Raw genomic sequence first — 12,260 nt, 5'->3', positions numbered from 1 at the left:
TCTACACTACGGGATTAATCCGAATTTAGATAATTCGGATTTGAGAAACAGGTTGTATAAAGTCGAAATGAGTGCGGCCACACTAGCACAGTAATTCGGTGGTGTGCGTCCAAGTACCGGGGCTAGCGTCGATTTCTGCACCGTTGCACTGTGGGTAGCAATTCCATAGCTATCCCATAGTTCCCGCAGTCTCCTGCGCCCATTGGGATTGTGGGTTAAGATCCCAGTGCCTGATGGGACAAAAAACATCGTCGCAGGTGGTTCTGGGTACAGCCTCACTTCCTCCCTCCCTCCCTCCCTGCATGAAAGCAACGGACGGCAGACAACCATTTTCGTGCCTTTTTTCCTGGGTGGGTGAACACTGCAGACTCCATACCACGGCAAGCATGGAGCCCGCTGAGGTCAAGACAGCACTCATGAATATTGCAAACACCTCGCGCGTTCTCGTGGAGTTTATGCTCAGCCAGGACCAGAAAAACGAGGCGAGGAGGCAGCGGCGGCGGCAGCGCAGCGACAAGCATGATGAGGACATGGACACGGACACGGACACAGAATTCAGTGAAACCACAGGCCCCGGTGCTTTGGAGATCATGTTGTTAATGGGGCAGATTCTATCCATGGAACGCCGATTCTGGGCAAGGGAAACAAGCACAGACTGGTGGGACCGCATAGTGTTGCAGGTCTGGGACGATTCCCAGTGGCTGCGGAACTTTCGCATGCGTAAGGGCACTTTCATGGAACTTTGTGACTTGCTGTCTCCTGCCCTGAAACGCCAGAATACCAAGATGAGAGCAGCCCTCACAGTTGAGAAGCGCGTGGCGATAGCCCTGTGGAAGCTTGCAACGCCAGACAGCTACCGGTTAGTCGGGAATCAATTTGGAGTGGGCAAATCTACGGTGGGGGCTGCTGTGATGCAAGTAGCCAAAGCAATCACTCAGGTGCTGCTACGAAAGTTAGTGACTCTGGGAAATGTGCAGGCTATAGTGGATGGTTTTGCTGCAATGGGATTCCCTAACTGTGGTGGGGCAATAGACGGAACCCATATCCCTATCTTGGCACCGGAGCACCAAGCCACCGAGTACATAAACCGCAAGGGGTACTTTTCAATGGTGCTGCAAGCACTTGTGGATCACAAGGGACGTTTCACCAACATCAACGCGGGCTGGGCGGGAAGGGTTCATGACGCTCGCGTCTTCAGGAACACTACTCTGTTTAAAGGGCTGCAGCAAGGGACTTACTTTCCGGACCAGAAAATAACCGTTGGGGATGTTGAAATGCCCATAGTTATTCTTGGGGACCCAGCCTACCCCTTAATGCCATGGCTTATGAAGCCATACACAGGCAGCCTGGACAGGAGTCAGGAGCTGTTTAACTACAGGCTAAGCAAGTGCAGAATGGTGGTAGAATGTGCATTTGGCCGTTTAAAAGGTCGCTGGCGTTCATTATTGACTCGCTCTGACCTCAGCCAAAGAAATCTCCCCATTGTTATTTCTGCTTGCTGTGTGCTCCACAATCTCTGTGAAAGTAAGGGGGAGACCTTTATGGCGGGGTGGGAGGCTGAGGCAAATCGCCTGGCTGCTGATTACGCGCAGCCAGACACCAGGGCGATTAGAAGATCACACCATGAAGCGCTGTGCATCAGAGAAGCTTTGAAAACCAGTTTCATGGCTGGCCAGGCTACCGTGTGAAATATCTGTTTGTTTCTCCTTCATGAAAACCCTCCCCCTTTACTGACTGATTTTCTGTAAGGAACCCACCCTGCCCCTTCCCCCAGCTTTCTTTCAAACCAAATAAAGTCACTATCATTTAAAAATCATTTATTCTTTATTAATAGATTAGAAAAAGAGGGAGGGAACCCGGGTGGTATTTGGGAGGAGGATTGCTGGGAAGGAAAAAGCCACAAAGAAAAGGTTAAAAAAATGACAGCCTTTTGCTTGGGCTGTCTACTGGGGTGGAATGGGAAGGTGTACGGAGCCTCCCCCCCCCCGCGTTCTTACACGTCTGGGTGAGGAGGATACAGAACATGGGGAGGGGGGAGGGTGGAACAGGGGCTGAAGCGGCAGTCTGTTTTCCAGCAGCCGTTCCTGAACCTCCACCAGACGCCGGAGCAGCCCCAGCGTTGCATCCTTCATCCTCTGGTCTTCCTGCCGCCATCTCTCATCTCGATCGTCTCTCCTCTCCTCACGTTGGTCCCTCCTCTCCTCACGTTGGTCCCTCCTCTCCTCACGTTCACTGACTTCTTTCCTATACTTTGAAACTGTTTCCTTCCACTCATTCAGATGAGCTCTGTCACTCCTGCTGGATTGCATAATTTCAGAAAACATGTCCTCCCGCGTCTTCTTCTTACGACGCCTTATCTGTGATAACCTTCGGGATGGAGGAGGGAGGCTTGAGGAATTTGCAGCTGCTGTAGGGAGGGGAAAAAAGAGAGAATTGTTTTAAAAGCTACATTTTGCAGAACAATGCTTATACTCTTTCACGGTGACCAACACTGTTCACATTACATAGCACATGTGATTTCTGTGCAAGGTCGCATTTTGCCTCTTAATGCTGAGTGCTTGTGGCTTTGCTGCTAGAGATCACAGGTCTGGGCAACAGAATTCGGCTTGCATGCGGCCATGGTAAGCCATTGTTTTACAGCTTCTGCACCCTCCTTTCCCACATACCAAGCATACCCTGTAGAGTGCTGCAGAAGCCTGGCCAATCTCAGCCAGTTGGGGGGGGGGGGGCAGTGTGGGGGGGCTTGTCTGGGCCCCTTCAGGCAAGTAGAGTGCTGCGGTTTTTCTGTTAACATTCAGCAGCACCAGAAAACAAACTAACCGCCCCCCCGCCATGAATTCTCTGGGATGATCACGGTACCCCTCCCCCCACCGCATGGCTGGTATCAGGGAAGATCCCTGCAGGCACCAAACTACCCCCCCCCGCCGCCGACCCCCCCCCTCGCCATGAATTCTCTGGGATGATCACGGTACCCTCCCCCCACCGCGTGGCTGGTAACAGGGAAGATCCCTGCTAGCCAAACGCGGAAAACTTCAGGGCCAATTTCCCATCTGCGCTTGGCTAACTGCAGGGAAGGATTTATTTTCCGCCACAGGCAAACAGCCCAGTAGGAACGGCCACCTCTGTCCCCTTAATTAAGTTCCCGTATTTCAACCAGGTTACCAGGAGTGATATCACTCTCCTGAGGATTACACAACAAGATAAAGAACGGATGTTGCTTGAATGCCAGCAAACACCGGGACCATACGCTGCCAGGCTTTGTCAGGCAATGATACCAGATTACTTGCTGCAAGCATGGCGTGGTCAAGTGTCCTACCATGGAGGAGGGAATAAGGATGCACTGCCCAGAAACCTTCTGGCAAGGCTTTCGGAGTACCTCCAGGAGAGCTTCATGGAGATGTCCCTGGAGGATTTCCGCTCCATCCCCAGACACGTTAACAGACTTTTCCAGTAGCTACAGACTTTTCCAGTAGCTGAACTGACCGCGAATGCAAAGTCAGGCAAAGTAATCATTAAAAACCGTTTGCTTTTAAAACAAGTTTTATATTTTAAAAGGTAAACTCACCTGAGGTCCCTTCCATGGGGTCAGAGTCTTGGGTACTGGCTTGGGAGGCTTGGGAGGGTACTTCAGTCAGGGTGATAAAAAGATCCTGGCTGTTGAGGAGAATGGAGTGCTGTGTGCTCTCTGCAAGCTCATCCTCCTCCTCCTCCTCCTCTACCCCATCGGCAGAATCCTCAGGCATCGAGACTATCCCCGACCCAGAATCCACGAACAAAGGTGGGGTAGTGGTGGCAGCCCCCCCTAGAATTGCATGCAGCTCGGCGTAGTAGCGGCATGTCCGCGGCTCTGACCCGGAGCGACCGTTTGCCTCCTTTGTTTTTTGATAGGCTTGTCTGAGCTCCTTGACCTTCACGCGGCACTGCTCAGAGTCCCTATTGTGGCCTCTCTCCATCATGCCCTTGGAAATTTTTTCAAAAGTTTTTGCATTTCGTCTTTTAGAACGAAGTTCTGCAAGCACTGAATCCTCTCCCCATACAGCGATCAGATCCAGTACCTCCCTCACGGTCCATGCTGGTGCTCTTTTTCGATTATCAGCCTGCATGGTTACCTGTGCTGATGAGGTATCTGTGGTCACCTGTGCTCTCCACGCTGGGCAAACAGGAAATGAAGTTCAAATGTTCGCGGGGCTTTTCCTGTCTACCTGGCCAGTGCATCCGAGTTCGGATTGCTGTCCAGAGCGGTCACAATGATGCACTGTGGGATAGCTCCCGGAGGCCAATACCATCGAATTGCGGCCACACTAACCCTAATTCGAATTGCTAAAATCGATTTTGGCGCTACTCCGCTCGTTGGGGTGGAGTACAGAAATCGATTTAAAGGGCCCTTTACATCGAATTAAATGGCGTCGTTGTGTGGACGGTTACAGGGTTAATTCGAATTAAAGCTGATAAATCCGAATTAAAGTCGTAGTGTAGACCAGGCCTGAGTGGAGGAGTTTGGTATGTGTCTTAATTGCTTGTTTTTATTTTGTGTGAGTTTTTTTTTTTTAATGAACAATTGTATGAGGTAAGCAGTAGGATTTGTACGTGTCCTTGTGGAAGTGCATTTTGAGCAGGGGACTTGAAGGAGGAATGGGTGGAGGGGTGGCAGGCTAGGACAGTTTGCTTTACTGCAGAACTGATTAGCTTGATAGAGCTGGTTTACATTACTACATTTATTACCCACCTCCCGAGCCTGCTATCAGTTTGTTCTTTGGCGAGTATGAATTCTTCAGGCCCACGTCTTTCTAATCTCTGTGAAGTGCCGTACAAAGTTAGTGCACTAGCTCTGTCTTTGATATTAATAGCAGCAATCATAATTAATACCAAGGCCAAAGATCAGACTTTTTTATGGTATCACATAGAATATTTCCATCTTCCCAACCCCCAATGAAATTGGCGCTGTTTTAGATGAAAAACTGTGATATGAGGCCAGGGCCGCCCAGAGGGGGGGGCAAGTGGGGCAATTTGTCCCAGGCCCCACAGGGGCCCCGTGAGCTCTGGCCCGGTGGCGGTCTGGGTCTTCGGCAGTATTTCAGCGGCGGGGGGGCCCTTCAGTCACTCCGGGTCTTCGGCGGCATTTCGGTGGCGGGTCCTTCAGTGCTACCGAAGACGCGGAGCGACTGAAGGGCCCCCCGCTGCCAAAATGCTGCTGAAGACGCGGACCACCGCCGGGTGAGTACTAGCGCCGCAGCTCCCCTGTTTTGCCCCAGGCCCCCTGAATCCTCTGGGTGGCCCTGTATGAGGCTGAAAGAAGGTCTCCCTCTCCTCCCTTCCACCTCCACCATACCCACCTACCACCAGCAGGGCCTGGGGCTGGATTCCAATATGACAACAATCCGTCCTTTCAAGTAGAATCTTTAGACTTCTGCTCTAGGGAATTTGGAAGTTGAACACAGCCAGGAACAAGTTCCTGTTCAGCTTTCTACAGACACTGCATGTGGCCCCCTGGAAATGATTTTGGCTGTGGTCACCATTTCAGTGACCACAGAGTGGTTAACCACAGACTGAAAGGCTGGTAGCACAGACCCATAGCTTAGGTTAGCCAATTAGCTACCAGTAACCAGGTAATTTATACGAAAAGAAGTCACCGAAGAAGAAAATGATAAAAGGTCTGTGATATACTGTGCTAAACTTCATAGATTTTAACGGGGCTGTGGCAGGGCGACGACTCACCAGCACTGCGCCTCCTGCTGGTCGTCTCGGGAATTAGCTGTTTCCAGCCTGCCGCTGGCCCCCCGTGTCTCTCCCAGACCCCGGTGCCCTTTGCCCAGGGGTTCTGCCCACCACAGTACCCCCTCGCTCTGGGTCTACCCTCCCCGGGGAGCCCCCAACCCCCTATCCCCACCTTGCCACAGTGGCTACTGCCAGTCATGATCTAGCCCCCACTCCCTGGGGCGGACTGCAGTCTGTAAACAACTCATCATCGGCAAGGGGGTGGGACCGGCTGCCTCTGCCTATCTCTGGGCTGCCCCTCTGCAGCACCCATTTGTGGGTCCTTAACTCGGCCTGCAGCCTGGGGCTTTGCTAGGCTGGAGCTCCCCAGCTCCCTTTGCCCTTCCCCAGCACTGCTCCACCCTAGGTACCCTGCTCAGCTCCCAGGCAGCCAGGTCCTTCTCTCTCAGAAACTAGAGAGAGAGTTTGTTTTTCTTCTGGCCCACAGCCCTCTTATAAGGGCCAGCTGGGCCCTGATTAAGCTGACCACAGCTGTGGCTGCTTTCCCAATCAGCCTAGCTTTCCCCGCTGCAGCCCTCTCCAAGGCTGTTTGATCCCCTTCAGGCAGGAGCGGGGTGACCACCCTGCTACAGGGGCCATGCCAGTGTTTTCCCCAGGAATTGAAATTAGGGGGGGGTGTTTGAATTTATAGGGGGAGGGGATCAGGGCCAATGAGGGGTGAAGGTGGGCTGTATGGCACCATAGTAAAAATTGAAAAATGTTTCCGGACCTTTTTATTAGATTTAACTCATGTTTTAAACCCATCACACAAATTAAAGTTGGCTACTCAAGCCTTCTATGAAGCACTACATCTACAGCCTTCTTGGTTTCTTGTTATAATTTTGCACAACTCTGTTAATGAACTTATTAAATGCAGTGCGTTCATCTTTGGTGGCTTCTCGTGTGTCCGGTACTTCCATTCCTTCAGTTGATATGCTCATTAGTTCATTCACATGATCAGGCAGAAGGCGACTTCTTTCAGAACACAAAATTCTATTCAGTGAGGCCAAAAAAATGCTCAACTGTAGCTGTTGTGACAGGAAGTAGGAAGAGATGTATTCCTACTTCTTTCATCCCAGAAAACATAGCACAAAGATCGGGTCGAGCCACTAGTGATGATAAAAAAGAAGTTGAAGTCAAATCTTCATTCATTCGTCGTATTATATTCCACTCTGTGTTCAAATTCTCTATTCTGTCCTGAGCACATGGCAGCCCCATTGCTGGTAGTGCCTCACTCCGCTCAACTGTCGGTGTTTTATAGGACAGGGTCTGTAAAAGCTAGGTAGAGATTGAGTAGAATCTAGAAGTCACTGTTGTAGATTTTTAAGAATCAAGTCTGTTTACTTTTTCAGTTGCCTTAACAAACACTTCTTGTCCTCTTCACTTAAGGATTCAATATAAATGCCTTTGTTAGTCAACTTCTGGATTGAAGTTTTGCTTCTTCCAGTACTTTTTCAATGGATAGCTCTCTGATTGATCCAAATGTAGCTTCTACTGCTGGACAAAGATCTACTACTGTTGTAGCAGATGCCTGGATGACATTGTTTAATGACCCAAGTGGTTTCAACAGTAGACTTACAAGAGAGAGAACGGCAATAGTCTTCTCTGAACGTAATAGCAAAAGTAATCCACCAGCCTCACTACTTCAATCCATCCCATCTTGGTAGATACTTTCCAAATCCAGTAATAACGGCTGGAGTAATTTTAAGACAACAGCCAAAGATCGCTCATGAGAAAACCGGAGGGTTTTTCCCAGGTGGGACTAATTTGAACTTCAGTCCCAGTGTATCTTCTCTGTTTTTCAAGATATTCAGTCTTTTTGGACTCTTGCTGAAAAAAGGATATAATGAAGACATTAAATTTATAGCTTTTTTTAAAATGTATTTGAAGAGTCTGCAGCTCGTACTAGCGCTAGTTGGAGTAAATGTAAATGCAGTGTGTATAGGAGAGATTAGGGTTACACTTTTCTCTGAGCAAAGCTTGTACTCCACCATGTCTTCCAGCGAAGTTTTCTAGCTCCATCAAATGCCTGCAGCCATCTGTTTGGGGTCCAAATGACAAGCATTTTACTCTTCTAAGATGTAGGTTGTCAAAGATGCAGCTGATGTGTTTTCTATAGCTTGAACATCTAGAAATGCATTTACTGGCCTACCACTGACATCAAGATAACATATGACTTAATACTTGATGCCCATTTGCATTGGTGCATTCATCAGCCATGTATGCAAATTTTTGAATGTGGTGAGAGAGTTCTTCACTTTTTCAACTGTTGAGTCTTTCAGTGTTGCACCACATGCTTCTAGCCAGTCAGTTGAGTTTCTTGCAGAAAGATAGTGAGCATTTGCTGGTCTTGTTCGGAACCAGTGTTCAGCTTCAGGATGAACAAGTGACAATGCACTTAACACTGGCCTCCAGTTTGTAGTGTGTGGTATCTCTTGCTTAAATAGAAAGTATGATGCCACAGCCATGTTTGTTCGCATGAACTGTGTTGTTTCTCCAGCATTCTTAACAGCCTCATTATCCCTCACTGGTGTTGTCCTTGGTCAGTGGAGACTCAGAGTTCAGAGGTGCTTTCACATGAGTTCACCTCCCAGGTGGGGGGCAAGAAGGTACCTTGCTCGTTCCTCCAGCTGCTCACTGTTCACTCTGGCCACTGTTGTTCGTTGTGCCACCGTTCACTCCATCGCTCTGTTGCCAATGGCCCTGCACCGTCACCTTCTGCTGCCACGTGCCACTGTGACCTCTGCTAGTTGGTCTCTTGAGGTTTCACCCAGCTCTCAGTGATTTCAGCTGAGCTCTCAGGGGGGGAACCTCGCTGCTAGTACAGACTGGGCCATCCCTTCCACAGAAACACTGTCCCACAGCTGGTCTAAGCACTTAGACCTGATTATCAGTGATTTCAGCTGTAGTGGTCACTTAACAAAACAAAAGACAATCTATGGAGCCTAATCAGCTCTGTCTTTAAACAGGGGAGAGGGGCAAATCAAATAGTACTTGTGACTCAGGCAGACCATCAAGCAAAACACCTGTCCCCACCCTTTCTCTTGATGCCATCAATCAGCACAAGCTAAGTACAGTTCTACTGCCCTTTACTCATACAATATGAACAACAACATTTCATTACCCCCTCGCATGCAAGTGATTTGTAACCCAACCCCAGCCAAAATCTATCACTTGGGTAACACAGCTCTGTTTACTGGGTACCTAGGTAGATTAGGTGTGAATGTAAATACAACCTGGTCCTGAAACCTTTCTCCCCAGCCCTCAGCTCATCACTAGCTGTCAGGGAGAGCTCATTTAGACTTTATAAAAAGCAACAGAGAGTCCTGTGGCACCTTATAGACTAACAGATGTATTGGAGCATAAGCTTTCGTGGGTGAATGCCCACTTCGTCAGACGCATGCGAAAAGTCTATAAGGTGCCACAGGACTCTTTGTTGCTTTTTACAGATCCAGACTAACACCGCTACCCCTCTGATACATTTAGACTTTGTTTATAAAACACAATTTGAAATTATTAGGTTGGCCAACCTCACCGAAATGAATGCACTGACATTGTCATAAAAAACAACAGCTGTATAAGGAAGCTAGTCTATGTTCATACTCTTCAAATCTATTCTACTTTTCCAGATACACATGTGTTATCATACACTGTATGTGCTTTTAAAGTGTGTATTAATGTTTCAATTTCAATTCAAATGTCCAAACAATCACTAAATTGGCAACACTGCATGTAACTAGTTCGCAAAACTTGGGGGGGGGGGGTGCTGGGGAAATTCACAGGGGCTGTAGGGAAATCCCTGGGCCATGAGATCATCTCGTCTGACCTGCTGCATTGCACAGGCCAGAGAATTGTACCCAATTGCCTCTCTATTGAACCCAGTAACTTGTGTTTGATTAACGCCTTTCTTCCAGAAGGCATCCAGTCCAAAAGTGGGAGAATCCACTACTTCCCTTGGTAATTTGTTCTGATGGTTAGTCGCCCTCATTGGAAAAAAAAATTTGTGCCTTATTTTTCATTTGAATTTGCCTGGATTTAACTTCCAGCCGTTGGTTCTTTATGTTTTTCTTCACTAGATTGAAGAGCCCTGTAGTACCGGGTATACTTTCACCCAGTGTAGGTATTTAATCACATCTATTTTAAAACTCTCAGTTCACTTTGCAAAATTTGACTGTTGGTTCAGTGAAATACAGTTTTCTATGGTGTGTCACTTTCTAATTGCAGGTGTCAAGCAATAATTTGAAAAGCAGCAGGATGCATTATTTATAAATATTAAAGATCAATAATAGCAGTTAGTTGCAATTAGTTGTTGAAGCCTTTGAAAATTAATAAGAATGACAAATTGCCGTGCCAGCTGAGAGATGTCTGCAAAGCTGTATCCTTGACAATGTCTAAGAATGAGGGCTTGGTTGTTCTATTTTTCAGCATAAAATCTTTAACCATAAATCACACCCCAACTGAAATGAAGGTGAATGGAGCCCTCAGCAGGCAGCTCTAAATAATATTTCTCATTTATTTATTTTAAAATGTTGGCTCACTGGTGTAGGCTATGGGGTGCACATCTTGTTTTCATAAAGGACCGTAAGTGACAGAAGCCCTATACTATTATTCCATATATATTGTTACGCAAATATGCATGACACATGTTGAGCAGACAAAATTGCAGTTCACTTTACAATGACAAAACTTTATTAGCCAACATGGCTTAAACCTGATCATCCTCTCGCTTATATCTGGGTAACCCGATTGACATCAATGGAGTCACACGGGCATTATAGTGTGATGAGAGGAGAGTCCTGATCTTTCCTCTCACCCCTTGTGGTTCCCCCGTCCCCATTCTCAGTCTTCATTGCTGTGGATAACACCCCTATTCTCCCTCAAGCCCAAGAACACAACCTTGGGGTCCTCTTTGCCTCTGCCCTCCCATTCTCAGTGGTACCAGATGACAGAACAAGGAGTAATGGTCTCAAGTTGCAGTGGGGGAGGTTTAGGTTGGATATTAGGAAAAACGTTTTCACTAGGAGGGTGGTGAAGCACTGGAATGGGTTACCTAGGGAGGTGGTGGAATCTCCTTCCTTAGAGGTTTTTAAGGTCAGGCTTGACAAAACGCTGGCTGGGATGATTTAGTTGGTGTTGGTCCTGCTTTGAGCAGGGGGTTGGACTAGGTGACCTCCTGAGGTCCCTTCCAACCCTGATATTCTATGATTCTAGGATTCTCCCCCTACATCCAGGTTGTGACCAAACCCTGCCTTCTTCCTTTACCTCTCCAGAGCACTCCCTCCCGATTGCTCTATCCCTTGCCAGTGATCTGGTCTTCTACTGCCTCAGGTATTAACCTCTTCTCACTCCAGCCTGCCTTCACATCCTTTGCTTTGCCCACATCACATGCCTCACCGAGCCACTTCATTAACTCCCTATTGCACTTAGTGTCAGGTTCAGACTTCCCCTTCCCTGAGCGATGGAGTTATCCCGTCCTAACCCCTGGTGTAGACAGTGCCATGTCGACGGGATGGCTTCTCCTGTCGACATAGCCACCGCCTCTCGGGGAGGTGGAGTACCTATGCCAACAGGAGAACCTCTCCTGTCAGCATAAGTAGCGTCTACACTAAGCATTACAGCAATAAGTGTAGATGTAACCCACACACTTCTTGGGTGTGGGGTTCTGTCCTATCTACCGGCACCGAGACCATTTAGAGAGAGGTTAATGGGTCTGCTCTACAGCCTTAGCTAAGAGCTGTGTGGTTTTTAGCTCATGCATTGAGGTCCGCAGTTCAATCCTGCCCGTCAACAACCGAGGTCTGTCAGCGTTACGTAGACAAGCCCTGAGACTGCAGCTCTGTCTACAAAAATGGGTATGCTTACTCCTCAATTAAAAACATAGCCAATTAATTGTTCACATGCAGTGTCTGAACGACCAAGGGAAATGTATGTGTTCCTAAACGTTAGCCTGTTTCTGTAATCCATATCCTTCCTTGCCTCTCCCTTTCCCTGCGCTGGGTCTCTTGTCGGTCCTATTCATCAGTTAGACTCTAAGCTTTTTGGAGCATGGCCCTACCTGTGTTCTCTATGTTTTCTGCTATGTATCTAGCATTCTTATGGGTGCTAAATTTAACAATGGTTAGGCAGTTGGTGTGCTGAGACGGCTGCCCATCACGCTGACCAACCCTCCGTCTGTCTGTATCCATCCGCTGTCTCTTGTCTTACAGTTAGATTGTAAGCTTTTGGGGGCAAAGACTGTCTTTTTGTTCTGTGTTTGTACACAGTGGGGTCCTGGCCCACGGCAGCATGGCAGTAAAATAAATAAGCTGCAATATTAATAATAGTAATAATAGTATTGAGATGAAATGGTAGATGTGCAGGTGTCACTGTTGCCCTAGAACATAAGAACGGCCAGTCAGGACCGTTGGTCCAATGGTCCATCTAGGAAGTATCCTGTCTTCTGACAGCGGCCAATGGTCCATCTAGGAAGTATCCTGTCTTCTGACAGTGGCCAATGTCAGGGGCAT

This window comes from Malaclemys terrapin, chromosome 11 (genome assembly GCF_027887155.1).
Source record: "Malaclemys terrapin pileata isolate rMalTer1 chromosome 11, rMalTer1.hap1, whole genome shotgun sequence".
Classification (NCBI taxonomy): Eukaryota; Metazoa; Chordata; order Testudines; family Emydidae; genus Malaclemys; species Malaclemys terrapin.
Note: the sequence above shows the minus strand (reverse complement) of the source record.